The 26,821-nt window shown below is 42.2% G+C and overlaps 15 non-coding genes across 15 annotated transcripts; all 15 read left to right on the top strand.

Annotated features, from left to right (window-relative positions):
* Positions 1 to 895: 895 nt before the first annotated feature.
* LOC126123102 (U5 spliceosomal RNA) lies at positions 896 to 1,014 on the top strand. The gene has a single exon (XR_007526213.1). It is a non-coding gene; the product is annotated as a U5 spliceosomal RNA (small nuclear RNA).
* Positions 1,015 to 3,446: 2,432 nt separating this feature from the next.
* Positions 3,447 to 3,653, top strand: LOC126123227 (small nucleolar RNA U3). The gene has a single exon (XR_007526326.1). It is a non-coding gene; the product is annotated as a small nucleolar RNA U3 (small nucleolar RNA).
* A 943-nt stretch (positions 3,654 to 4,596) lies between these two features.
* Positions 4,597 to 4,715, top strand: LOC126123103 (U5 spliceosomal RNA). The gene has a single exon (XR_007526214.1). It is a non-coding gene; the product is annotated as a U5 spliceosomal RNA (small nuclear RNA).
* Positions 4,716 to 6,858: 2,143 nt separating this feature from the next.
* LOC126123228 (small nucleolar RNA U3) lies at positions 6,859 to 7,065 on the top strand. The gene has a single exon (XR_007526327.1). It is a non-coding gene; the product is annotated as a small nucleolar RNA U3 (small nucleolar RNA).
* A 943-nt stretch (positions 7,066 to 8,008) lies between these two features.
* On the top strand, positions 8,009 to 8,127 carry LOC126123104 (U5 spliceosomal RNA). Its single transcript, XR_007526215.1, has one exon. It is a non-coding gene; the product is annotated as a U5 spliceosomal RNA (small nuclear RNA).
* A 2,430-nt stretch (positions 8,128 to 10,557) lies between these two features.
* Positions 10,558 to 10,764, top strand: LOC126123229 (small nucleolar RNA U3). Its single transcript, XR_007526328.1, has one exon. It is a non-coding gene; the product is annotated as a small nucleolar RNA U3 (small nucleolar RNA).
* A 943-nt stretch (positions 10,765 to 11,707) lies between these two features.
* On the top strand, positions 11,708 to 11,826 carry LOC126123105 (U5 spliceosomal RNA). The gene has a single exon (XR_007526216.1). It is a non-coding gene; the product is annotated as a U5 spliceosomal RNA (small nuclear RNA).
* A 2,438-nt stretch (positions 11,827 to 14,264) lies between these two features.
* Positions 14,265 to 14,471, top strand: LOC126123232 (small nucleolar RNA U3). The gene has a single exon (XR_007526330.1). It is a non-coding gene; the product is annotated as a small nucleolar RNA U3 (small nucleolar RNA).
* A 943-nt stretch (positions 14,472 to 15,414) lies between these two features.
* LOC126123106 (U5 spliceosomal RNA) lies at positions 15,415 to 15,533 on the top strand. Its single transcript, XR_007526217.1, has one exon. It is a non-coding gene; the product is annotated as a U5 spliceosomal RNA (small nuclear RNA).
* A 2,434-nt stretch (positions 15,534 to 17,967) lies between these two features.
* On the top strand, positions 17,968 to 18,174 carry LOC126123233 (small nucleolar RNA U3). Its single transcript, XR_007526331.1, has one exon. It is a non-coding gene; the product is annotated as a small nucleolar RNA U3 (small nucleolar RNA).
* Positions 18,175 to 19,117: 943 nt separating this feature from the next.
* On the top strand, positions 19,118 to 19,236 carry LOC126123060 (U5 spliceosomal RNA). The gene has a single exon (XR_007526175.1). It is a non-coding gene; the product is annotated as a U5 spliceosomal RNA (small nuclear RNA).
* Positions 19,237 to 21,673: 2,437 nt separating this feature from the next.
* On the top strand, positions 21,674 to 21,880 carry LOC126123234 (small nucleolar RNA U3). Its single transcript, XR_007526332.1, has one exon. It is a non-coding gene; the product is annotated as a small nucleolar RNA U3 (small nucleolar RNA).
* A 943-nt stretch (positions 21,881 to 22,823) lies between these two features.
* Positions 22,824 to 22,942, top strand: LOC126123061 (U5 spliceosomal RNA). Its single transcript, XR_007526176.1, has one exon. It is a non-coding gene; the product is annotated as a U5 spliceosomal RNA (small nuclear RNA).
* A 2,430-nt stretch (positions 22,943 to 25,372) lies between these two features.
* On the top strand, positions 25,373 to 25,579 carry LOC126123235 (small nucleolar RNA U3). The gene has a single exon (XR_007526333.1). It is a non-coding gene; the product is annotated as a small nucleolar RNA U3 (small nucleolar RNA).
* A 943-nt stretch (positions 25,580 to 26,522) lies between these two features.
* LOC126123062 (U5 spliceosomal RNA) lies at positions 26,523 to 26,641 on the top strand. Its single transcript, XR_007526177.1, has one exon. It is a non-coding gene; the product is annotated as a U5 spliceosomal RNA (small nuclear RNA).
* The last annotated feature ends 180 nt before the right edge of the window (positions 26,642 to 26,821 follow it).

Here is a 26,821-nt window from a genome sequence, read left to right on the forward strand (position 1 = left end):
CGGGACCCGCGTCGTTGCAGAAATGTCGCTACAGGTTGTGGAAGGACTTTGATTACGACATGTCATGAAAGCCTTGTGGGAGTTTCTCGAGTGGCACGGGGACGAGCCATTTGATTTGGCCTGCTCCAAGTGCTAGGCTTGGATGACAACGACGTACTTTTGAGTTACAAGAATGAGTGAGCAACACAAGAAGAGTGCAATTGATGACCATAAAAGGCTGACACACAACACAGTCTTGATAATCAGCACTAATGCATGATGTACGGAACATTTAGGAGGAGCACGTTTGGCTAGCAAACATGAATTGAGTGATTTGCAAGGCACTGTTATCTGCAAGAAGGAATGCATGAAATTCGCAAATGAATAAGACTGGTTCAAATACTATCGGCAGAAATTTTATTTCTGTTGTCAACTAGTATTAATTAGTTGTGTGGGAGCAGGGGGATATTTCCCTTGCACCATACATCTACATACAGGTTGCGTCTGATGTGGCCTAGTTTTGCGTTCAAAGAACTATCTAGTTGTCTGTTTTTTCAGTGAACGAGTGTGGTGGGGAGGAGAGAGATTAGTGTTAGATGCAGAGCAGTGCGGGCAGTTGTGTCTCTGACGGTGGGTCGCCGAGAGGAATTGGGCGTGCTGCCATCTGTCGGCAGGTGAGGTAATGAAGCAGCTTGAATGGTGACAGAAATGATGAAAATAGTTATCTAAAGAGTAATATCGACGACATTTGGCAGACACGTATTTCAGCGCTGACAGTTAGTTTGGGGTGTGTGCTTGCATGGCACTGGAAGTGTGTTGACAGTAGAGAAGTAGACAAGACGGAAAGAATTTTCCGCGTTCTCGCGGAGAAGCAATAGAGAAGCAGCCATAAGTATTGAAGTGAGGGCGTTGATCGGCACTCTGGTTTCCCTTCAAAACGAATAAATCTTTCGCCTTTTACTAAAGATTTCCGTGGAGGGGAACATTAAATGAGTCTATAAGGTATTTTTCGTAGTGCTCGGCTATTGCTGAGCCATAATCACAAGTAAAACGTAATGTAATTAACAAGAGGTAGGTTGTGTTGTGAGAATGAAGGGCGTGGAGTAGCGGATCACGTTGGATCAGGTAGATGCTTTTTTAATTTGAAAATGTAATTGGCCGTTTCGTAGTATAATGAAACAAGTACATTTGCCCTGAAATGGCTTGCAGTGTGTTAGGCGATTGTGTAAAGAGAGAGAGAGCGCTATTTATTGTCCTGGAAACTCTTGGTGAACCCTTTCCGCATCTCAGTTCTAGATGATTTGAGGGTGTTTACTTGCACTGCAGTTGCACAACAGCATATAAGCCGATATTTGGAAGTGAATGATGAATTGAGAGGCTTTGTAATAAATACTAGTATGTGATTAGTAGATTGTGTTTTGAAACCCAAAATTATTTTTACCGCAGAAGTTTGTGATTTGTAGGTATGATGTGAGTGAGATTTGGGCTGTAGATGGTGGTTAGTTGGGCAGGATGAGCATTTCAATTGTTTTCAATAGAGTGGATATTAGTGGCACTGGCTTGTTGCCATAATGTGGCATTGGTTCTTTGTTCATAACAGTGTACTCAGTTTTGTAGAAGATTTAGGTGAGAAAGAGACAGTTGTTGAATATGACATAGATAGCTAGAGATGAATTGAGTAGCAATTTCCTGGTAGGTGTAGTTTGGGTATGATGTGTCTCAGTGAGAGATAAATCTTGAAATGGAAGGGTTGTTCCTAGCTACAGTCTTGGAAACTATGTATCTGCTGTTGACTCCAATGTTTTCAAGATTACTTGTGTACAAAATTGGCCAGACTTTGCTGTTTCTTCTTCAGTAAATCAGTGGAAGGTGGTGCAGATAATGGTATAAATGTTCAGTGCCTCCTGTGAGTTGTTGATGCTGCTTGTCTTTTAAGTAAAATTGATAGGGGCTCTTGATTGACCCAGCCATAGACAGAGCTGGTGCATACTTGGCTTGAGAAGACTTTGGCCAGTAAATGATGAAATACCAACACAGTGCTCACAACAAAGCTCCTTTCCCTGCATTCTAGTTTCCCTCGGGTATAGAGTGACATGATATTGGCAGAGGATGTGCAGATAATCACTTTGATCAGGCTGTTTTTTTTTTTTAATGCTCTTTTACCAGAATCCATTCATAGTGATAACTGTGTTCTCTGGTGAAACACGATGAGAACATAGTGTGAAGTGCACAGAACTAGCTATTTGAGTGTGTGTGAAAATGTGAGGTAACCACTGTTACTCCTAAATTTCTGTGGAATTAAGTTTTCTGTGTGTGTCTGAAAATCCAAGTGGTTCAAGTTGGTAGTTTATTTGTTGCAAGCGAAAAAAGCTTTTTAGTAAACTGAGGCACTAGCATTAGTTTCCAGTTCACTGTGACAAGGAAGCTAGTATAAAAAGTTTTGTGGTTTTGTTTGCAAAGAAGTGCTCATGGGATGTAAGCACTGCTTGAGATTATTCTGAGATGATTTTTGTGGGGGGGGGGGGGGGGATTGCTAAACATCTAGCATTTTAGTAAGGAACTTGTCGGAGTAGTTGTAAAATTGTTATTTTATGAGAAATTTCTTTAATCATAGCACATGGCCATCATAGTTGAAGCATAAAGATTGGCATGGTATGCATAGGTCTGTAAAATGTCCTGACAGTGATGTTCATAGAGACTTGTTGTATACTTTGATTCTTCATCTGTTTAACAGTAGACATAAGAAATGTATTAGTGGAGCAAGTAGCTGTGAAATTACTGGCGTATGATTGGTAGTATTGACGTGGCGCTGAGTGGAAGTGTTTGTTTAGCTGTGGGTGTTTTCATAATTGCCATGTGAGGAAAAGCAATACTCGTGATAGGCGAAAAGAGATACAGAGAGAAACACATTTATTGCGAGTATTGTATATCAGCAGCTCTTGGGCGGGTATCAAGTAAGACGCAAAGTGAAACGAAAGAGGAAGTATGCATGAAAGTGGCGATATATCGACAAGAGTTTGCACTGTTAGGGTGAGGTGAATAAACTAGTGCGGTGTGAAAATTTTCGAAGAGAGAGGCGGCTTTAAAGAAAGCACAAGAGTCCTATGAACGCCGTCTTGTGTGTTTGTCTTTCAGTGGCTATTTGGCATGTCTGCTTGCGCCATAGGATGCTACTGTATGTGCCCCAGGCCCCCATCTAGCGGCCGGAGGTGCAAGCGGTGTTTACATACAGTCTCGCGTGAGGCAATGGTCTCTCATTTCGGAAGACAAGAAGCACTGGTAGCGCACAAAATAGCTGAGTGAGATCATGGCGGCCAAGTAAGAGTAGAAGTAGGTTCTTTGCAGAATGTCCGAGCTTAAGAAATTCTTCGATAAGTAAATCGCGAAATGTGAAGAGAGTGTCGTATTCTCGTAGGGCGTGTTGACGGTCTCGTGGCATAAGTAGCGAGCGGTGATAGCTTGCTAGCAAGATCATACTTCACAGGATCATTTCTGTAGTATGTCTTCAACTCTCTCTAGTTCAAAGCTGGAGTAGACGTAACCACGATGATGAGTGGTAGCACTGTCCCTGAGCGTGAGGCTTGCGATCGAGATTCATCGCATCTTGGTTGTAATCGATGATCGTTCACCACATTCTGAGGGATGTGGGAAGGGAATAGCGCTTTCCGAGTGGTGGTTTTATTATATAGAATAGAAGCAAGCATAAGTCATACTTTTGGTATCGGGACCCGCGTCGTTGCAGAAATGTCGCTACAGGTTGTGGAAGGACTTTGATTACGACATGTCATGAAAGCCTTGTGGGAGTTTCTCGAGTGGCACGGGGACGAGCCATTTGATTTGGCCTGCTCCAAGTGCTAGGCTTGGATGACAACGACGTACTTTTGAGTTACAAGAATGAGTGAGCAACACAAGAAGAGTGCAATTGATGACCATAAAAGGCTGACACACAACACAGTCTTGATAATCAGCACTAATGCATGATGTACGGAACATTTAGGAGGAGCACGTTTGGCTAGCAAACATGAATTGAGTGATTTGCAAGGCACTGTTATCTGCAAGAAGGAATGCATGAAATTCGCAAATGAATAAGACTGGTTCAAATACTATCGGCAGAAATTTTATTTCTGTTGTCAACTAGTATTAATTAGTTGTGTGGGAGCAGGGGGATATTTCCCTTGCACCATACATCTACATACAGGTTGCGTCTGATGTGGCCTAGTTTTGCGTTCAAAGAACTATCTAGTTGTCTGTTTTTTCAGTGAACGAGTGTGGTGGGGAGGAGAGAGATTAGTGTTAGATGCAGAGCAGTGCGGGCAGTTGTGTCTCTGACGGTGGGTCGCCGAGAGGAATTGGGCGTGCTGCCATCTGTCGGCAGGTGAGGTAATGAAGCAGCTTGAATGGTGACAGAAATGATGAAAATAGTTATCTAAAGAGTAATATCGACGACATTTGGCAGACACGTATTTCAGCGCTGACAGTTAGTTTGGGGTGTGTGCTTGCATGGCACTGGAAGTGTGTTGACAGTAGAGAAGTAGACAAGACGGAAAGAATTTTCCGCGTTCTCGCGGAGAAGCAATAGAGAAGCAGCCATAAGTATTGAAGTGAGGGCGTTGATCGGCACTCTGGTTTCCCTTCAAAACGAATAAATCTTTCGCCTTTTACTAAAGATTTCCGTGGAGGGGAACATTAAATGAGTCTATAAGGTATTTTTCGTAGTGCTCGGCTATTGCTGAGCCATAATCACAAGTAAAACGTAATGTAATTAACAAGAGGTAGGTTGTGTTGTGAGAATGAAGGGCGTGGAGTAGCGGATCACGTTGGATCAGGTAGATGCTTTTTTAATTTGAAAATGTAATTGGCCGTTTCGTAGTATAATGAAACAAGTACATTTGCCCTGAAATGGCTTGCAGTGTGTTAGGCGATTGTGTAAAGAGAGAGAGAGCGCTATTTATTGTCCTGGAAACTCTTGGTGAACCCTTTCCGCATCTCAGTTCTAGATGATTTGAGGGTGTTTACTTGCACTGCAGTTGCACAACAGCATATAAGCCGATATTTGGAAGTGAATGATGAATTGAGAGGCTTTGTAATAAATACTAGTATGTGATTAGTAGATTGTGTTTTGAAACCCAAAATTATTTTTACCGCAGAAGTTTGTGATTTGTAGGTATGATGTGAGTGAGATTTGGGCTGTAGATGGTAGTTAGTTGGGCAGGATGAGCATTTCAATTGTTTTCAATAGAGTGGATATTAGTGGCACTGGCTTGTTGCCATAATGTGGCATTGGTTCTTTGTTCATAACAGTGTACTCAGTTTTGTAGAAGATTTAGGTGAGAAAGAGACAGTTGTTGAATATGACATAGATAGCTAGAGATGAATTGAGTAGCAATTTCCTGGTAGGTGTAGTTTGGGTATGATGTGTCTCAGTGAGAGATAAATCTTGAAATGGAAGGGTTGTTCCTAGCTACAGTCTTGGAAACTATGTATCTGCTGTTGACTCCAATGTTTCAAGATTACTTGTGTACAAAAATCACTTTGATCAGGCTGTTTTTTTTTTCTAATGCTCTTTTACCAGAATCCATTCATAGTGATAACTGTGTTCTCTGGTGAAACACGATGAGAACATAGTGTGAAGTGCACAGAACTAGCTATTTGAGTGTGTGTGAAAATGTGAGGTAACCACTGTTACTCCTAAATTTCTGTGGAATTAAGTTTTCTGTGTGTGTCTGAAAATCCAAGTGGTTCAAGTTGGTAGTTTATTTGTTGCAAGCGAAAAAAGCTTTTTAGTAAACTGAGGCACTAGCATTAGTTTCCAGTTCACTGTGACAAGGAAGCTAGTATAAAAAGTAGTTTGTGGTTTTGTTTGCAAAGAAGTGCTCATGGGATGTAAGCACTGCTTGAGATTATTCTGAGATGATTTTTGTGGGGGGGGGGGGGGGGGGGAATTGCTAAACATCTAGCATTTTAGTAAGGAACTTGTCGGAGTAGTTGTAAAATTGTTATTTTATGAGAAATTTCTTTAATCATAGCACATGGCCATCATAGTTGAAGCATAAAGATTGGCATGGTATGCGTAGGTCTGTAAAATGTCCTGACAGTGATGTTCATAGAGACTTGTTGTATACTTTGATTCTTCATCTGTTTAACAGTAGACATAAGAAATGTATTAGTGGAGCAAGTAGCTGTGAAATTACTGGCGTATGATTGGTAGTATTGACGTGGCGCTGAGTGGAAGTGTTTGTTTAGCTGTGGGTGTTTTCATAATTGCCATGTGAGGAAAAGCAATACTCGTGATAGGCGAAAAGAGATACAGAGAGAAACACATTTATTGCGAGTATTGTATATCAGCAGCTCTTGGGCGGGTATCAAGTAAGACGCAAAGTGAAACGAAAGAGGAAGTATGCATGAAAGTGGCGATATATCGACAAGAGTTTGCACTGTTAGGGTGAGGTGAATAAACTAGTGCGGTGCGAAAATTTTCGAAGAGAGAGGCGGCTTTAAAGAAAGCACAAGAGTCCTATGAACGCCGTCTTGTGTGTTTGTCTTTCAGTGGCTATTTGGCATGTCTGCTTGCGCCATAGGATGCTACTGTATGTGCCCCAGGCCCCCATCTAGCGGCCGGAGGTGCAAGCGGTGTTTACATACAGTCTCGCGTGAGGCAATGGTCTCTCATTTCGGAAGACAAGAAGCACTGGTAGCGCACAAAATAGCTGAGTGAGATCATGGCGGCCAAGTAAGAGTAGAAGTAGGTTCTTTGCAGAATGTCCGAGCTTAAGAAATTCTTCGATAAGTAAATCGCGAAATGTGAAGAGAGTGTAGTATTCTCGTAGGGCGTGTTGACGGTCTCGTGGCATAAGTAGCGAGCGGTGATAGCTTGCTAGCAAGATCATACTTCACAGGATCATTTCTGTAGTATGTCTTCAACTCTCTCTAGTTCAAAGCTGGAGTAGACGTAACCACGATGATGAGTGGTAGCACTGTCCCTGAGCGTGAGGCTTGCGATCGAGATTCATCGCATCTTGGTTGTAATCGATGATCGTTCACCACATTCTGAGGGATGTGGGAAGGGAATAGCGCTTTCCGAGTGGTGGTTTTATTATATAGAATAGAAGCAAGCATAAGTCATACTTTTGGTATCGGGACCCGCGTCGTTGCAGAAATGTCGCTACAGGTTGTGGAAGGACTTTGATTACGACATGTCATGAAAGCCTTGTGGGAGTTTCTCGAGTGGCACGGGGACGAGCCATTTGATTTGGCCTGCTCCAAGTGCTAGGCTTGGATGACAACGACGTACTTTTGAGTTACAAGAATGAGTGAGCAACACAAGAAGAGTGCAATTGATGACCATAAAAGGCTGACACACAACACAGTCTTGATAATCAGCACTAATGCATGATGTACGGAACATTTAGGAGGAGCACGTTTGGCTAGCAAACATGAATTGAGTGATTTGCAAGGCACTGTTATCTGCAAGAAGGAATGCATGAAATTCGCAAATGAATAAGACTGGTTCAAATACTATCGGCAGAAATTTTATTTCTGTTGTCAACTAGTATTAATTAGTTGTGTGGGAGCAGGGGGATATTTCCCTTGCACCATACATCTACATACAGGTTGCGTCTGATGTGGCCTAGTTTTGCGTTCAAAGAACTATCTAGTTGTCTGTTTTTTCAGTGAACGAGTGTGGTGGGGAGGAGAGAGATTAGTGTTAGATGCAGAGCAGTGCGGGCAGTTGTGTCTCTGACGGTGGGTCGCCGAGAGGAATTGGGCGTGCTGCCATCTGTCGGCAGGTGAGGTAATGAAGCAGCTTGAATGGTGACAGAAATGATGAAAATAGTTATCTAAAGAGTAATATCGACGACATTTGGCAGACACGTATTTCAGCGCTGACAGTTAGTTTGGGGTGTGTGCTTGCATGGCACTGGAAGTGTGTTGACAGTAGAGAAGTAGACAAGACGGAAAGAATTTTCCGCGTTCTCGCGGAGAAGCAATAGAGAAGCAGCCATAAGTATTGAAGTGAGGGCGTTGATCGGCACTCTGGTTTCCCTTCAAAACGAATAAATCTTTCGCCTTTTACTAAAGATTTCCGTGGAGGGGAACATTAAATGAGTCTATAAGGTATTTTTCGTAGTGCTCGGCTATTGCTGAGCCATAATCACAAGTAAAACGTAATGTAATTAACAAGAGGTAGGTTGTGTTGTGAGAATGAAGGGCGTGGAGTAGCGGATCACGTTGGATCAGGTAGATGCTTTTTTAATTTGAAAATGTAATTGGCCGTTTCGTAGTATAATGAAACAAGTACATTTGCCCTGAAATGGCTTGCAGTGTGTTAGGCGATTGTGTAAAGAGAGAGAGAGCGCTATTTATTGTCCTGGAAACTCTTGGTGAACCCTTTCCGCATCTCAGTTCTAGATGATTTGAGGGTGTTTACTTGCACTGCAGTTGCACAACAGCATATAAGCCGATATTTGGAAGTGAATGATGAATTGAGAGGCTTTGTAATAAATACTAGTATGTGATTAGTAGATTGTGTTTTGAAACCCAAAATTATTTTTACCGCAGAAGTTTGTGATTTGTAGGTATGATGTGAGTGAGATTTGGGCTGTAGATGGTGGTTAGTTGGGCAGGATGAGCATTTCAATTGTTTTCAATAGAGTGGATATTAGTGGCACTGGCTTGTTGCCATAATGTGGCATTGGTTCTTTGTTCATAACAGTGTACTCAGTTTTGTAGAAGATTTAGGTGAGAAAGAGACAGTTGTTGAATATGACATAGATAGCTAGAGATGAATTGAGTAGCAATTTCCTGGTAGGTGTAGTTTGGGTATGATGTGTCTCAGTGAGAGATAAATCTTGAAATGGAAGGGTTGTTCCTAGCTACAGTCTTGGAAACTATGTATCTGCTGTTGACTCCAATGTTTTCAAGATTACTTGTGTACAAAATTGGCCAGACTTTGCTGTTTCTTCTTCAGTAAATCAGTGGAAGGTGGTGCAGATAATGGTATAAATGTTCAGTGCCTCCTGTGAGTTGTTGATGCTGCTTGTCTTTTAAGTAAAATTGATAGGGGCTCTTGATTGACCCAGCCATAGACAGAGCTGGTGCATACTTGGCTTGAGAAGACTTTGGCCAGTAAATGATGAAATACCAACACAGTGCTCACAACAAAGCTCCTTTCCCTGCATTCTAGTTTCCCTCGGGTATAGAGTGACATGATATTGGCAGAGGATGTGCAGATAATCACTTTGATCAGGCTGTTTTTTTTTTTAATGCTCTTTTACCAGAATCCATTCATAGTGATAACTGTGTTCTCTGGTGAAACACGATGAGAACATAGTGTGAAGTGCACAGAACTAGCTATTTGAGTGTGTGTGAAAATGTGAGGTAACCACTGTTACTCCTAAATTTCTGTGGAATTAAGTTTTCTGTGTGTGTCTGAAAATCCAAGTGGTTCAAGTTGGTAGTTTATTTGTTGCAAGCGAAAAAAGCTTTTTAGTAAACTGAGGCACTAGCATTAGTTTCCAGTTCACTGTGACAAGGAAGCTAGTATAAAAAGTTTTGTGGTTTTGTTTGCAAAGAAGTGCTCATGGGATGTAAGCACTGCTTGAGATTATTCTGAGATGATTTTTGTGGGGGGGGGGGGGGGATTGCTAAACATCTAGCATTTTAGTAAGGAACTTGTCGGAGTAGTTGTAAAATTGTTATTTTATGAGAAATTTCTTTAATCATAGCACATGGCCATCATAGTTGAAGCATAAAGATTGGCATGGTATGCATAGGTCTGTAAAATGTCCTGACAGTGATGTTCATAGAGACTTGTTGTATACTTTGATTCTTCATCTGTTTAACAGTAGACATAAGAAATGTATTAGTGGAGCAAGTAGCTGTGAAATTACTGGCGTATGATTGGTAGTATTGACGTGGCGCTGAGTGGAAGTGTTTGTTTAGCTGTGGGTGTTTTCATAATTGCCATGTGAGGAAAAGCAATACTCGTGATAGGCGAAAAGAGATACAGAGAGAAACACATTTATTGCGAGTATTGTATATCAGCAGCTCTTGGGCGGGTATCAAGTAAGACGCAAAGTGAAACGAAAGAGGAAGTATGCATGAAAGTGGCGATATATCGACAAGAGTTTGCACTGTTAGGGTGAGGTGAATAAACTAGTGCGGTGCGAAAATTTTCGAAGAGAGAGGCGGCTTTAAAGAAAGCACAAGAGTCCTATGAACGCCGTCTTGTGTGTTTGTCTTTCAGTGGCTATTTGGCATGTCTGCTTGCGCCATAGGATGCTACTGTATGTGCCCCAGGCCCCCATCTAGCGGCCGGAGGTGCAAGCGGTGTTTACATACAGTCTCGCGTGAGGCAATGGTCTCTCATTTCGGAAGACAAGAAGCACTGGTAGCGCACAAAATAGCTGAGTGAGATCATGGCGGCCAAGTAAGAGTAGAAGTAGGTTCTTTGCAGAATGTCCGAGCTTAAGAAATTCTTCGATAAGTAAATCGCGAAATGTGAAGAGAGTGTAGTATTCTCGTAGGGCGTGTTGACGGTCTCGTGGCATAAGTAGCGAGCGGTGATAGCTTGCTAGCAAGATCATACTTCACAGGATCATTTCTGTAGTATGTCTTCAACTCTCTCTAGTTCAAAGCTGGAGTAGACGTAACCACGATGATGAGTGGTAGCACTGTCCCTGAGCGTGAGGCTTGCGATCGAGATTCATCGCATCTTGGTTGTAATCGATGATCGTTCACCACATTCTGAGGGATGTGGGAAGGGAATAGCGCTTTCCGAGTGGTGGTTTTATTATATAGAATAGAAGCAAGCATAAGTCATACTTTTGGTATCGGGACCCGCGTCGTTGCAGAAATGTCGCTACAGGTTGTGGAAGGACTTTGATTACGACATGTCATGAAAGCCTTGTGGGAGTTTCTCGAGTGGCACGGGGACGAGCCATTTGATTTGGCCTGCTCCAAGTGCTAGGCTTGGATGACAACGACGTACTTTTGAGTTACAAGAATGAGTGAGCAACACAAGAAGAGTGCAATTGATGACCATAAAAGGCTGACACACAACACAGTCTTGATAATCAGCACTAATGCATGATGTACGGAACATTTAGGAGGAGCACGTTTGGCTAGCAAACATGAATTGAGTGATTTGCAAGGCACTGTTATCTGCAAGAAGGAATGCATGAAATTCGCAAATGAATAAGATTGGTTCAAATACTATCGGCAGAAATTTTATTTCTGTTGTCAACTAGTATTAATTAGTTGTGTGGGAGCAGGGGGATATTTCCCTTGCACCATACATCTACATACAGGTTGCGTCTGATGTGGCCTAGTTTTGCGTTCAAAGAACTATCTAGTTGTCTGTTTTTTCAGTGAACGAGTATGGTGGGGAGGAGAGAGATTAGTGTTAGATGCAGAGCAGTGCGGGCAGTTGTGTCTCTGATGGTGGGTCGCCGAGAGGAATTGGGCGTGCTGCCATCTGTCGGCAGGTGAGGTAATGAAGCAGCTTGAATGGTGACAGAAATGATGAAAATAGTTATCTAAAGAGTAATATCGACGACATTTGGCAGACACGTATTTCAGCGCTGACAGTTAGTTTGGGGTGTGTGCTTGCATGGCACTGGAAGTGTGTTGACAGTAGAGAAGTAGACAAGACGGAAAGAATTTTCCGCGTTCTCGCGGAGAAGCAATAGAGAAGCAGCCATAAGTATTGAAGTGAGGGCGTTGATCGGCACTCTGGTTTCCCTTCAAAACGAATAAATCTTTCGCCTTTTACTAAAGATTTCCGTGGAGGGGAACATTAAATGAGTCTATAAGGTATTTTTCGTAGTGCTCGGCTATTGCTGAGCCATAATCACAAGTAAAACGTAATGTAATTAACAAGAGGTAGGTTGTGTTGTGAGAATGAAGGGCGTGGAGTAGCGGATCACGTTGGATCAGGTAGATGCTTTTTTAATTTGAAAATGTAATTGGCCGTTTCGTAGTATAATGAAACAAGTACATTTGCCCTGAAATGGCTTGCAGTGTGTTAGGCGATTGTGTAAAGAGAGAGAGAGCGCTATTTATTGTCCTGGAAACTCTTGGTGAACCCTTTCCGCATCTCAGTTCTAGATGATTTGAGGGTGTTTACTTGCACTGCAGTTGCACAACAGCATATAAGCCGATATTTGGAAGTGAATGATGAATTGAGAGGCTTTGTAATAAATACTGGTATGTGATTAGTAGATTGTGTTTTGAAACCCAAAATTATTTTTACCGCAGAAGTTTGTGATTTGTAGGTATGATGTGAGTGAGATTTGGGCTGTAGATGGTGGTTAGTTGGGCAGGATGAGCATTTCAATTGTTTTCAATAGAGTGGATATTAGTGGCACTGGCTTGTTGCCATAATGTGGCATTGGTTCTTTGTTCATAACAGTGTACTCAGTTTTGTAGAAGATTTAGGTGAGAAAGAGACAGTTGTTGAATATGACATAGATAGCTAGAGATGAATTGAGTAGCAATTTCCTGGTAGGTGTAGTTTGGGTATGATGTGTCTCAGTGAGAGATAAATCTTGAAATGGAAGGGTTGTTCCTAGCTACAGTCTTGGAAACTATGTATCTGCTGTTGACTCCAATGTTTTCAAGATTACTTGTGTACAAAATTGGCCAGACTTTGCTGTTTCTTCTTCAGTAAATCAGTGGAAGGTGGTGCAGATAATGGTATAAATGTTCAGTGCCTCCTGTGAGTTGTTGATGCTGCTTGTCTTTTAAGTAAAATTGATAGGGGCTCTTGATTGACCCAGCCATAGACAGAGCTGGTGCATACTTGGCTTGAGAAGACTTTGGCCAGTAAATGATGAAATACCAACACAGTGCTCACAACAAAGCTCCTTTCCCTGCATTCTAGTTTCCCTCGGGTATAGAGTGACATGATATTGGCAGAGGATGTGCAGATAATCACTTTGATCAGGCTGTTTTTTTTTTTTAATGCTCTTTTACCAGAATCCATTCATAGTGATAACTGTGTTCTCTGGTGAAACACGATGAGAACATAGTGTGAAGTGCACAGAACTAGCTATTTGAGTGTGTGTGAAAATGTGAGGTAACCACTGTTACTCCTAAATTTCTGTGGAATTAAGTTTTCTGTGTGTGTCTGAAAATCCAAGTGGTTCAAGTTGGTAGTTTATTTGTTGCAAGCGAAAAAAGCTTTTTAGTAAACTGAGGCACTAGCATTAGTTTCCAGTTCACTGTGACAAGGAAGCTAGTATAAAAAGTAGTTTGTGGTTTTGTTTGCAAAGAAGTGCTCATGGGATGTAAGCACTGCTTGAGATTATTCTGAGATGATTTTTGTGGGGGGGGGGGGGGGGGGGGATTGCTAAACATCTAGCATTTTAGTAAGGAACTTGTCGGAGTAGTTGTAAAATTGTTATTTTATGAGAAATTTCTTTAATCATAGCACATGGCCATCATAGTTGAAGCATAAAGATTGGCATGGTATGCGTAGGTCTGTAAAATGTCCTGACAGTGATGTTCATAGAGACTTGTTGTATACTTTGATTCTTCATCTGTTTAACAGTAGACATAAGAAATGTATTAGTGGAGCAAGTAGCTGTGAAATTACTGGCGTATGATTGGTAGTATTGACGTGGCGCTGAGTGGAAGTGTTTGTTTAGCTGTGGGTGTTTTCATAATTGCCATGTGAGGAAAAGCAATACTCGTGATAGGCGAAAAGAGATACAGAGAGAAACACATTTATTGCGAGTATTGTATATCAGCAGCTCTTGGGCGGGTATCAAGTAAGACGCAAAGTGAAACGAAAGAGGAAGTATGCATGAAAGTGGCGATATATCGACAAGAGTTTGCACTGTTAGGGTGAGGTGAATAAACTAGTGCGGTGCGAAAATTTTCGAAGAGAGAGGCGGCTTTAAAGAAAGCACAAGAGTCCTATGAACGCCGTCTTGTGTGTTTGTCTTTCAGTGGCTATTTGGCATGTCTGCTTGCGCCATAGGATGCTACTGTATGTGCCCCAGGCCCCCATCTAGCGGCCGGAGGTGCAAGCGGTGTTTACATACAGTCTCGCGTGAGGCAATGGTCTCTCATTTCGGAAGACAAGAAGCACTGGTAGCGCACAAAATAGCTGAGTGAGATCATGGCGGCCAAGTAAGAGTAGAAGTAGGTTCTTTGCAGAATGTCCGAGCTTAAGAAATTCTTCGATAAGTAAATCGCGAAATGTGAAGAGAGTGTAGTATTCTCGTAGGGCGTGTTGACGGTCTCGTGGCATAAGTAGCGAGCGGTGATAGCTTGCTAGCAAGATCATACTTCACAGGATCATTTCTGTAGTATGTCTTCAACTCTCTCTAGTTCAAAGCTGGAGTAGACGTAACCACGATGATGAGTGGTAGCACTGTCCCTGAGCGTGAGGCTTGCGATCGAGATTCATCGCATCTTGGTTGTAATCGATGATCGTTCACCACATTCTGAGGGATGTGGGAAGGGAATAGCGCTTTCCGAGTGGTGGTTTTATTATATAGAATAGAAGCAAGCATAAGTCATACTTTTGGTATCGGGACCCGCGTCGTTGCAGAAATGTCGCTACAGGTTGTGGAAGGACTTTGATTACGACATGTCATGAAAGCCTTGTGGGAGTTTCTCGAGTGGCACGGGGACGAGCCATTTGATTTGGCCTGCTCCAAGTGCTAGGCTTGGATGACAACGACGTACTTTTGAGTTACAAGAATGAGTGAGCAACACAAGAAGAGTGCAATTGATGACCATAAAAGGCTGACACACAACACAGTCTTGATAATCAGCACTAATGCATGATGTACGGAACATTTAGGAGGAGCACGTTTGGCTAGCAAACATGAATTGAGTGATTTGCAAGGCACTGTTATCTGCAAGAAGGAATGCATGAAATTCGCAAATGAATAAGATTGGTTCAAATACTATCGGCAGAAATTTTATTTCTGTTGTCAACTAGTATTAATTAGTTGTGTGGGAGCAGGGGGATATTTCCCTTGCACCATACATCTACATACAGGTTGCGTCTGATGTGGCCTAGTTTTGCGTTCAAAGAACTATCTAGTTGTCTGTTTTTTCAGTGAACGAGTGTGGTGGGGAGGAGAGAGATTAGTGTTAGATGCAGAGCAGTGCGGGCAGTTGTGTCTCTGACGGTGGGTCGCCGAGAGGAATTGGGCGTGCTGCCATCTGTCGGCAGGTGAGGTAATGAAGCAGCTTGAATGGTGACAGAAATGATGAAAATAGTTATCTAAAGAGTAATATCGACGACATTTGGCAGACACGTATTTCAGCGCTGACAGTTAGTTTGGGGTGTGTGCTTGCATGGCACTGGAAGTGTGTTGACAGTAGAGAAGTAGACAAGACGGAAAGAATTTTCCGCGTTCTCGCGGAGAAGCAATAGAGAAGCAGCCATAAGTATTGAAGTGAGGGCGTTGATCGGCACTCTGGTTTCCCTTCAAAACGAATAAATCTTTCGCCTTTTACTAAAGATTTCCGTGGAGGGGAACATTAAATGAGTCTATAAGGTATTTTTCGTAGTGCTCGGCTATTGCTGAGCCATAATCACAAGTAAAACGTAATGTAATTAACAAGAGGTAGGTTGTGTTGTGAGAATGAAGGGCGTGGAGTAGCGGATCACGTTGGATCAGGTAGATGCTTTTTTAATTTGAAAATGTAATTGGCCGTTTCGTAGTATAATGAAACAAGTACATTTGCCCTGAAATGGCTTGCAGTGTGTTAGGCGATTGTGTAAAGAGAGAGAGAGCGCTATTTATTGTCCTGGAAACTCTTGGTGAACCCTTTCCGCATCTCAGTTCTAGATGATTTGAGGGTGTTTACTTGCACTGCAGTTGCACAACAGCATATAAGCCGATATTTGGAAGTGAATGATGAATTGAGAGGCTTTGTAATAAATACTAGTATGTGATTAGTAGATTGTGTTTTGAAACCCAAAATTATTTTTACCGCAGAAGTTTGTGATTTGTAGGTATGATGTGAGTGAGATTTGGGCTGTAGATGGTGGTTAGTTGGGCAGGATGAGCATTTCAATTGTTTTCAATAGAGTGGATATTAGTGGCACTGGCTTGTTGCCATAATGTGGCATTGGTTCTTTGTTCATAACAGTGTACTCAGTTTTGTAGAAGATTTAGGTGAGAAAGAGACAGTTGTTGAATATGACATAGATAGCTAGAGATGAATTGAGTAGCAATTTCCTGGTAGGTGTAGTTTGGGTATGATGTGTCTCAGTGAGAGATAAATCTTGAAATGGAAGGGTTGTTCCTAGCTACAGTCTTGGAAACTATGTATCTGCTGTTGACTCCAATGTTTTCAAGATTACTTGTGTACAAAATTGGCCAGACTTTGCTGTTTCTTCTTCAGTAAATCAGTGGAAGGTGGTGCAGATAATGGTATAAATGTTCAGTGCCTCCTGTGAGTTGTTGATGCTGCTTGTCTTTTAAGTAAAATTGATAGGGGCTCTTGATTGACCCAGCCATAGACAGAGCTGGTGCATACTTGGCTTGAGAAGACTTTGGCCAGTAAATGATGAAATACCAACACAGTGCTCACAACAAAGCTCCTTTCCCTGCATTCTAGTTTCCCTCGGGTATAGAGTGACATGATATTGGCAGAGGATGTGCAGATAATCACTTTGATCAGGCTGTTTTTTTTTTTAATGCTCTTTTACCAGAATCCATTCATAGTGATAACTGTGTTCTCTGGTGAAACACGATGAGAACATAGTGTGAAGTGCACAGAACTAGCTATTTGAGTGTGTGTGAAAATGTGAGGTAACCACTGTTACTCCTAAATTTCTGTGGAATTAAGTTTTCTGTGTGTGTCTGAAAATCCAAGTGGTTCAAGTTGGTAGTTTATTTGTTGCAAGCGAAAAAAGCTTTTTAGTAAACTGAGGCACTAGCATTAGTTTCCAGTTCACTGTGACAAGGAAGCTAGTATAAAAAGTAGTTTGTGGTTTTGTTTGCAAAGAAGTGCTCATGGGATGTAAGCACTGCTTGAGATTATTCTGAGATGATTTTTGTGGGGGGGGGGGGGGGGGATTGCTAAACATCTAGCATTTTAGTAAGGAACTTGTCGGAGTAGTTGTAAAATTGTTATTTTATGAGAAATTTCTTTAATCATAGCACATGGCCATCATAGTTGAAGCATAAAGATTGGCATGGTGTGCGTAGGTCTGTAAAATGTCCTGACAGTGATGTTCATAGAGACTTGTTGTATACTTTGATTCTTCATCTGTTTAACAGTAGACATAAGAAATGTATTAGTGGAGCAAGTAGCTGTGAAATTACTGGCGTATGATTGGTAGTATTGACGTGGCGCTGAGTGGAAGTGTTTGTTTAGCTGTGGGTGTTTTCATAATTGCCATGTGAGGAAAAGCAATACTCGTGATAGGCGAAAAGAGATACAGAGAGAAACACATTTATTGCGAGTATTGTATATCAGCAGCTCTTGGGCGGGTATCAAGTAAGACGCAAAGTGAAACGAAAGAGGAAGTATGCATGAAAGTGGCGATATATCGACAAGAGTTTGCACTGTTAGGGTGAGGTGAATAAACTAGTGCGGTGCGAAAATTTTCGAAGAGAGAGGCGGCTTTAAAGAAAGCACAAGAGTCCTATGAACGCCGTCTTGTGTGTTTGTCTTTCAGTGGCTATTTGGCATGTCTGCTTGCGCCATAGGATGCTACTGTATGTGCCCCAGGCCCCCATCTAGCGGCCGGAGGTGCAAGCGGTGTTTACATACAGTCTCGCGTGAGGCAATGGTCTCTCATTTCGGAAGACAAGAAGCACTGGTAGCGCACAAAATAGCTGAGTGAGATCATGGCGGCCAAGTAAGAGTAGAAGTAGGTTCTTTGCAGAATGTCCGAGCTTAAGAAATTCTTCGATAAGTAAATCGCGAAATGTGAAGAGAGTGTCGTATTCTCGTAGGGCGTGTTGACGGTCTCGTGGCATAAGTAGCGAGCGGTGATAGCTTGCTAGCAAGATCATACTTCACAGGATCATTTCTGTAGTATGTCTTCAACTCTCTCTAGTTCAAAGCTGGAGTAGACGTAACCACGATGATGAGTGGTAGCACTGTCCCTGAGCGTGAGGCTTGCGATCGAGATTCATCGCATCTTGGTTGTAATCGATGATCGTTCACCACATTCTGAGGGATGTGGGAAGGGAATAGCGCTTTCCGAGTGGTGGTTTTATTATATAGAATAGAAGCAAGCATAAGTCATACTTTTGGTATCGGGACCCGCGTCGTTGCAGAAATGTCGCTACAGGTTGTGGAAGGACTTTGATTACGACATGTCATGAAAGCCTTGTGGGAGTTTCTCGAGTGGCACGGGGACGAGCCATTTGATTTGGCCTGCTCCAAGTGCTAGGCTTGGATGACAACGACGTACTTTTGAGTTACAAGAATGAGTGAGCAACACAAGAAGAGTGCAATTGATGACCATAAAAGGCTGACACACAACACAGTCTTGATAATCAGCACTAATGCATGATGTACGGAACATTTAGGAGGAGCACGTTTGGCTAGCAAACATGAATTGAGTGATTTGCAAGGCACTGTTATCTGCAAGAAGGAATGCATGAAATTCGCAAATGAATAAGACTGGTTCAAATACTATCGGCAGAAATTTTATTTCTGTTGTCAACTAGTATTAATTAGTTGTGTGGGAGCAGGGGGATATTTCCCTTGCACCATACATCTACATACAGGTTGCGTCTGATGTGGCCTAGTTTTGCGTTCAAAGAACTATCTAGTTGTCTGTTTTTTCAGTGAACGAGTGTGGTGGGGAGGAGAGAGATTAGTGTTAGATGCAGAGCAGTGCGGGCAGTTGTGTCTCTGACGGTGGGTCGCCGAGAGGAATTGGGCGTGCTGCCATCTGTCGGCAGGTGAGGTAATGAAGCAGCTTGAATGGTGACAGAAATGATGAAAATAGTTATCTAAAGAGTAATATCGACGACATTTGGCAGACACGTATTTCAGCGCTGACAGTTAGTTTGGGGTGTGTGCTTGCATGGCACTGGAAGTGTGTTGACAGTAGAGAAGTAGACAAGACGGAAAGAATTTTCCGCGTTCTCGCGGAGAAGCAATAGAGAAGCAGCCATAAGTATTGAAGTGAGGGCGTTGATCGGCACTCTGGTTTCCCTTCAAAACGAATAAATCTTTCGCCTTTTACTAAAGATTTCCGTGGAGGGGAACATTAAATGAGTCTATAAGGTATTTTTCGTAGTGCTCGGCTATTGCTGAGCTATAATCACAAGTAAAACGTAATGTAATTAACAAGAGGTAGGTTGTGTTGTGAGAATGAAGGGCGTGGAGTAGCGGATCACGTTGGATCAGGTAGATGCTTTTTTAATTTGAAAATGTAATTGGCCGTTTCGTAGTATAATGAAACAAGTACATTTGCCCTGAAATGGCTTGCAGTGTGTTAGGCGATTGTGTAAAGAGAGAGAGAGCGCTATTTATTGTCCTGGAAACTCTTGGTGAACCCTTTCCGCATCTCAGTTCTAGATGATTTGAGGGTGTTTACTTGCACTGCAGTTGCACAACAGCATATAAGCCGATATTTGGAAGTGAATGATGAATTGAGAGGCTCTGTAATAAATACTAGTATGTGATTAGTAGATTGTGTTTTGAAACCCAAAATTATTTTTACCGCAGAAGTTTGTGATTTGTAGGTATGATGTGAGTGAGATTTGGGCTGTAGATGGTGGTTAGTTGGGCAGGATGAGCATTTCAATTGTTTTCAATAGAGTGGATATTAGTGGCACTGGCTTGTTGCCATAATGTGGCATTGGTTCTTTGTTCATAACAGTGTACTCAGTTTTGTAGAAGATTTAGGTGAGAAAGAGACAGTTGTTGAATATGACATAGATAGCTAGAGATGAATTGAGTAGCAATTTCCTGGTAGGTGTAGTTTGGGTATGATGTGTCTCAGTGAGAGATAAATCTTGAAATGGAAGGGTTGTTCCTAGCTACAGTCTTGGAAACTATGTATCTGCTGTTGACTCCAATGTTTTCAAGATTACTTGTGTACAAAATTGGCCAGACTTTGCTGTTTCTTCTTCAGTAAATCAGTGGAAGGTGGTGCAGATAATGGTATAAATGTTCAGTGCCTCCTGTGAGTTGTTGATGCTGCTTGTCTTTTAAGTAAAATTGATAGGGGCTCTTGATTGACCCAGCCATAGACAGAGCTGGTGCATACTTGGCTTGAGAAGACTTTGGCCAGTAAATGATGAAATACCAACACAGTGCTCACAACAAAGCTCCTTTCCCTGCATTCTAGTTTCCCTCGGGTATAGAGTGACATGATATTGGCAGAGGATGTGCAGATAATCACTTTGATCAGGCTGTTTTTTTTTTTTAATGCTCTTTTACCAGAATCCATTCATAGTGATAACTGTGTTCTCTGGTGAAACACGATGAGAACATAGTGTGAAGTGCACAGAACTAGCTATTTGAGTGTGTGTGAAAATGTGAGGTAACCACTGTTACTCCTAAATTTCTGTGGAATTAAGTTTTCTGTGTGTGTCTGAAAATCCAAGTGGTTCAAGTTGGTAGTTTATTTGTTGCAAGCGAAAAAAGCTTTTTAGTAAACTGAGGCACTAGCATTAGTTTCCAGTTCACTGTGACAAGGAAGCTAGTATAAAAAGTAGTTTGTGGTTTTGTTTGCAAAGAAGTGCTCATGGGATGTAAGCACTGCTTGAGATTATTCTGAGATGATTTTTGTGGGGGGGGGGGGGGGGGGGATTGCTAAACATCTAGCATTTTAGTAAGGAACTTGTCGGAGTAGTTGTAAAATTGTTATTTTATGAGAAATTTCTTTAATCATAGCACATGGCCATCATAGTTGAAGCATAAAGATTGGCATGGTATGCGTAGGTCTGTAAAATGTCCTGACAGTGATGTTCATAGAGACTTGTTGTATACTTTGATTCTTCATCTGTTTAACAGTAGACATAAGAAATGTATTAGTGGAGCAAGTAGCTGTGAAATTACTGGCGTATGATTGGTAGTATTGACGTGGCGCTGAGTGGAAGTGTTTGTTTAGCTGTGGGTGTTTTCATAATTGCCATGTGAGGAAAAGCAATACTCGTGATAGGCGAAAAGAGATACAGAGAGAAACACATTTATTGCGAGTATTGTATATCAGCAGCTCTTGGGCGGGTATCAAGTAAGACGCAAAGTGAAACGAAAGAGGAAGTATGCATGAAAGTGGCGATATATCGACAAGAGTTTGCACTGTTAGGGTGAGGTGAATAAACTAGTGCGGTGCGAAAATTTTCGAAGAGAGAGGCGGCTTTAAAGAAAGCACAAGAGTCCTATGAACGCCGTCTTGTGTGTTTGTCTTTCAGTGGCTATTTGGCATGTCTGCTTGCGCCATAGGATGCTACTGTATGTGCCCCAGGCCCCCATCTAGCGGCCGGAGGTGCAAGCGGTGTTTACATACAGTCTCGCGTGAGGCAATGGTCTCTCATTTCGGAAGACAAGAAGCACTGGTAGCGCACAAAATAGCTGAGTGAGATCATGGCGGCCAAGTAAGAGTAGAAGTAGGTTCTTTGCAGAATGTCCGAGCTTAAGAAATTCTTCGATAAGTAAATCGCGAAATGTGAAGAGAGTGTCGTATTCTCGTAGGGCGTGTTGACGGTCTCGTGGCATAAGTAGCGAGCGGTGATAGCTTGCTAGCAAGATCATACTTCACAGGATCATTTCTGTAGTATGTCTTCAACTCTCTCTAGTTCAAAGCTGGAGTAGACGTAACCACGATGATGAGTGGTAGCACTGTCCCTGAGCGTGAGGCTTGCGATCGAGATTCATCGCATCTTGGTTGTAATCGATGATCGTTCACCACATTCTGAGGGATGTGGGAAGGGAATAGCGCTTTCCGAGTGGTGGTTTTATTATATAGAATAGAAGCAAGCATAAGTCATACTTTTGGTATCGGGACCCGCGTCGTTGCAGAAATGTCGCTACAGGTTGTGGAAGGACTTTGATTACGACATGTCATGAAAGCCTTGTGGGAGTTTCTCGAGTGGCACGGGGACGAGCCATTTGATTTGGCCTGCTCCAAGTGCTAGGCTTGGATGACAACGACGTACTTTTGAGTTACAAGAATGAGTGAGCAACACAAGAAGAGTGCAATTGATGACCATAAAAGGCTGACACACAACACAGTCTTGATAATCAGCACTAATGCATGATGTACGGAACATTTAGGAGGAGCACGTTTGGCTAGCAAACATGAATTGAGTGATTTGCAAGGCACTGTTATCTGCAAGAAGGAATGCATGAAATTCGCAAATGAATAAGACTGGTTCAAATACTATCGGCAGAAATTTTATTTCTGTTGTCAACTAGTATTAATTAGTTGTGTGGGAGCAGGGGGATATTTCCCTTGCACCATACATCTACATACAGGTTGCGTCTGATGTGGCCTAGTTTTGCGTTCAAAGAACTATCTAGTTGTCTGTTTTTTCAGTGAACGAGTGTGGTGGGGAGGAGAGAGATTAGTGTTAGATGCAGAGCAGTGCGGGCAGTTGTGTCTCTGACGGTGGGTCGCCGAGAGGAATTGGGCGTGCTGCCATCTGTCGGCAGGTGAGGTAATGAAGCAGCTTGAATGGTGACAGAAATGATGAAAATAGTTATCTAAAGAGTAATATCGACGACATTTGGCAGACACGTATTTCAGCGCTGACAGTTAGTTTGGGGTGTGTGCTTGCATGGCACTGGAAGTGTGTTGACAGTAGAGAAGTAGACAAGACGGAAAGAATTTTCCGCGTTCTCGCGGAGAAGCAATAGAGAAGCAGCCATAAGTATTGAAGTGAGGGCGTTGATCGGCACTCTGGTTTCCCTTCAAAACGAATAAATCTTTCGCCTTTTACTAAAGATTTCCGTGGAGGGGAACATTAAATGAGTCTATAAGGTATTTTTCGTAGTGCTCGGCTATTGCTGAGCTATAATCACAAGTAAAACGTAATGTAATTAACAAGAGGTAGGTTGTGTTGTGAGAATGAAGGGCGTGGAGTAGCGGATCACGTTGGATCAGGTAGATGCTTTTTTAATTTGAAAATGTAATTGGCCGTTTCGTAGTATAATGAAACAAGTACATTTGCCCTGAAATGGCTTGCAGTGTGTTAGGCGATTGTGTAAAGAGAGAGAGAGCGCTATTTATTGTCCTGGAAACTCTTGGTGAACCCTTTCCGCATCTCAGTTCTAGATGATTTGAGGGTGTTTACTTGCACTGCAGTTGCACAACAGCATATAAGCCGATATTTGGAAGTGAATGATGAATTGAGAGGCTCTGTAATAAATACTAGTATGTGATTAGTAGATTGTGTTTTGAAACCCAAAATTATTTTTACCGCAGAAGTTTGTGATTTGTAGGTATGATGTGAGTGAGATTTGGGCTGTAGATGGTGGTTAGTTGGGCAGGATGAGCATTTCAATTGTTTTCAATAGAGTGGATATTAGTGGCACTGGCTTGTTGCCATAATGTGGCATTGGTTCTTTGTTCATAACAGTGTACTCAGTTTTGTAGAAGATTTAGGTGAGAAAGAGACAGTTGTTGAATATGACATAGATAGCTAGAGATGAATTGAGTAGCAATTTCCTGGTAGGTGTAGTTTGGGTATGATGTGTCTCAGTGAGAGATAAATCTTGAAATGGAAGGGTTGTTCCTAGCTACAGTCTTGGAAACTATGTATCTGCTGTTGACTCCAATGTTTTCAAGATTACTTGTGTACAAAATTGGCCAGACTTTGCTGTTTCTTCTTCAGTAAATCAGTGGAAGGTGGTGCAGATAATGGTATAAATGTTCAGTGCCTCCTGTGAGTTGTTGATGCTGCTTGTCTTTTAAGTAAAATTGATAGGGGCTCTTGATTGACCCAGCCATAGACAGAGCTGGTGCATACTTGGCTTGAGAAGACTTTGGCCAGTAAATGATGAAATACCAACACAGTGCTCACAACAAAGCTCCTTTCCCTGCATTCTAGTTTCCCTCGGGTATAGAGTGACATGATATTGGCAGAGGATGTGCAGATAATCACTTTGATCAGGCTGTTTTTTTTTTAATGCTCTTTTACCAGAATCCATTCATAGTGATAACTGTGTTCTCTGGTGAAACACGATGAGAACATAGTGTGAAGTGCACAGAACTAGCTATTTGAGTGTGTGTGAAAATGTGAGGTAACCACTGTTACTCCTAAATTTCTGTGGAATTAAGTTTTCTGTGTGTGTCTGAAAATCCAAGTGGTTCAAGTTGGTAGTTTATTTGTTGCAAGCGAAAAAAGCTTTTTAGTAAACTGAGGCACTAGCATTAGTTTCCAGTTCACTGTGACAAGGAAGCTAGTATAAAAAGTAGTTTGTGGTTTTGTTTGCAAAGAAGTGCTCATGGGATGTAAGCACTGCTTGAGATTATTCTGAGATGATTTTTGTGGGGGGGGGGGGGGATTGCTAAACATCTAGCATTTTAGTAAGGAACTTGTCGGAGTAGTTGTAAAATTGTTATTTTATGAGAAATTTCTTTAATCATAGCACATGGCCATCATAGTTGAAGCATAAAGATTGGCATGGTATGCGTAGGTCTGTAAAATGTCCTGACAGTGATGTTCATAGAGACTTGTTGTATACTTTGATTCTTCATCTGTTTAACAGTAGACATAAGAAATGTATTAGTGGAGCAAGTAGCTGTGAAATTACTGGCGTATGATTGGTAGTATTGACGTGGCGCTGAGTGGAAGTGTTTGTTTAGCTGTGGGTGTTTTCATAATTGCCATGTGAGGAAAAGCAATACTCGTGATAGGCGAAAAGAGATACAGAGAGAAACACATTTATTGCGAGTATTGTATATCAGCAGCTCTTGGGCGGGTATCAAGTAAGACGCAAAGTGAAACGAAAGAGGAAGTATGCATGAAAGTGGCGATATATCGACAAGAGTTTGCACTGTTAGGGTGAGGTGAATAAACTAGTGCGGTGCGAAAATTTTCGAAGAGAGAGGCGGCTTTAAAGAAAGCACAAGAGTCCTATGAACGCCGTCTTGTGTGTTTGTCTTTCAGTGGCTATTTGGCATGTCTGCTTGCGCCATAGGATGCTACTGTATGTGCCCCAGGCCCCCATCTAGCGGCCGGAGGTGCAAGCGGTGTTTACATACAGTCTCGCGTGAGGCAATGGTCTCTCATTTCGGAAGACAAGAAGCACTGGTAGCGCACAAAATAGCTGAGTGAGATCATGGCGGCCAAGTAAGAGTAGAAGTAGGTTCTTTGCAGAATGTCCGAGCTTAAGAAATTCTTCGATAAGTAAATCGCGAAATGTGAAGAGAGTGTCGTATTCTCGTAGGGCGTGTTGACGGTCTCGTGGCATAAGTAGCGAGCGGTGATAGCTTGCTAGCAAGATCATACTTCACAGGATCATTTCTGTAGTATGTCTTCAACTCTCTCTAGTTCAAAGCTGGAGTAGACGTAACCACGATGATGAGTGGTAGCACTGTCCCTGAGCGTGAGGCTTGCGATCGAGATTCATCGCATCTTGGTTGTAATCGATGATCGTTCACCACATTCTGAGGGATGTGGGAAGGGAATAGCGCTTTCCGAGTGGTGGTTTTATTATATAGAATAGAAGCAAGCATAAGTCATACTTTTGGTATCGGGACCCGCGTCGTTGCAGAAATGTCGCTACAGGTTGTGGAAGGACTTTGATTACGACATGTCATGAAAGCCTTGTGGGAGTTTCTCGAGTGGCACGGGGACGAGCCATTTGATTTGGCCTGCTCCAAGTGCTAGGCTTGGATGACAACGACGTACTTTTGAGTTACAAGAATGAGTGAGCAACACAAGAAGAGTGCAATTGATGACCATAAAAGGCTGACACACAACACAGTCTTGATAATCAGCACTAATGCATGATGTACGGAACATTTAGGAGGAGCACGTTTGGCTAGCAAACATGAATTGAGTGATTTGCAAGGCACTGTTATCTGCAAGAAGGAATGCATGAAATTCGCAAATGAATAAGACTGGTTCAAATACTATCGGCAGAAATTTTATTTCTGTTGTCAACTAGTATTAATTAGTTGTGTGGGAGCAGGGGGATATTTCCCTTGCACCATACATCTACATACAGGTTGCGTCTGATGTGGCCTAGTTTTGCGTTCAAAGAACTATCTAGTTGTCTGTTTTTTCAGTGAACGAGTGTGGTGGGAAGGAGAGAGATTAGTGTTAGATGCAGAGCAGTGCGGGCAGTTGTGTCTCTGACGGTGGGTCGCCGAGAGGAATTGGGCGTGCTGCCATCTGTCGGCAGGTGAGGTAATGAAGCAGCTTGAATGGTGACAGAAATGATGAAAATAGTTATCTAAAGAGTAATATCGACGACATTTGGCAGACACGTATTTCAGCGCTGACAGTTAGTTTGGGGTGTGTGCTTGCATGGCACTGGAAGTGTGTTGACAGTAGAGAAGTAGACAAGACGGAAAGAATTTTCCGCGTTCTCGCGGAGAAGCAATAGAGAAGCAGCCATAAGTATTGAAGTGAGGGCGTTGATCGGCACTCTGGTTTCCCTTCAAAACGAATAAATCTTTCGCCTTTTACTAAAGATTTCCGTGGAGGGGAACATTAAATGAGTCTATAAGGTATTTTTCGTAGTGCTCGGCTATTGCTGAGCTATAATCACAAGTAAAACGTAATGTAATTAACAAGAGGTAGGTTGTGTTGTGAGAATGAAGGGCGTGGAGTAGCGGATCACGTTGGATCAGGTAGATGCTTTTTTAATTTGAAAATGTAATTGGCCGTTTCGTAGTATAATGAAACAAGTACATTTGCCCTGAAATGGCTTGCAGTGTGTT

The sequence above is a fragment of the Schistocerca cancellata genome, unplaced genomic scaffold (assembly GCF_023864275.1).
Source record: "Schistocerca cancellata isolate TAMUIC-IGC-003103 unplaced genomic scaffold, iqSchCanc2.1 HiC_scaffold_417, whole genome shotgun sequence".
NCBI lineage: Eukaryota > Metazoa > Arthropoda > Insecta > Orthoptera > Acrididae > Schistocerca > Schistocerca cancellata.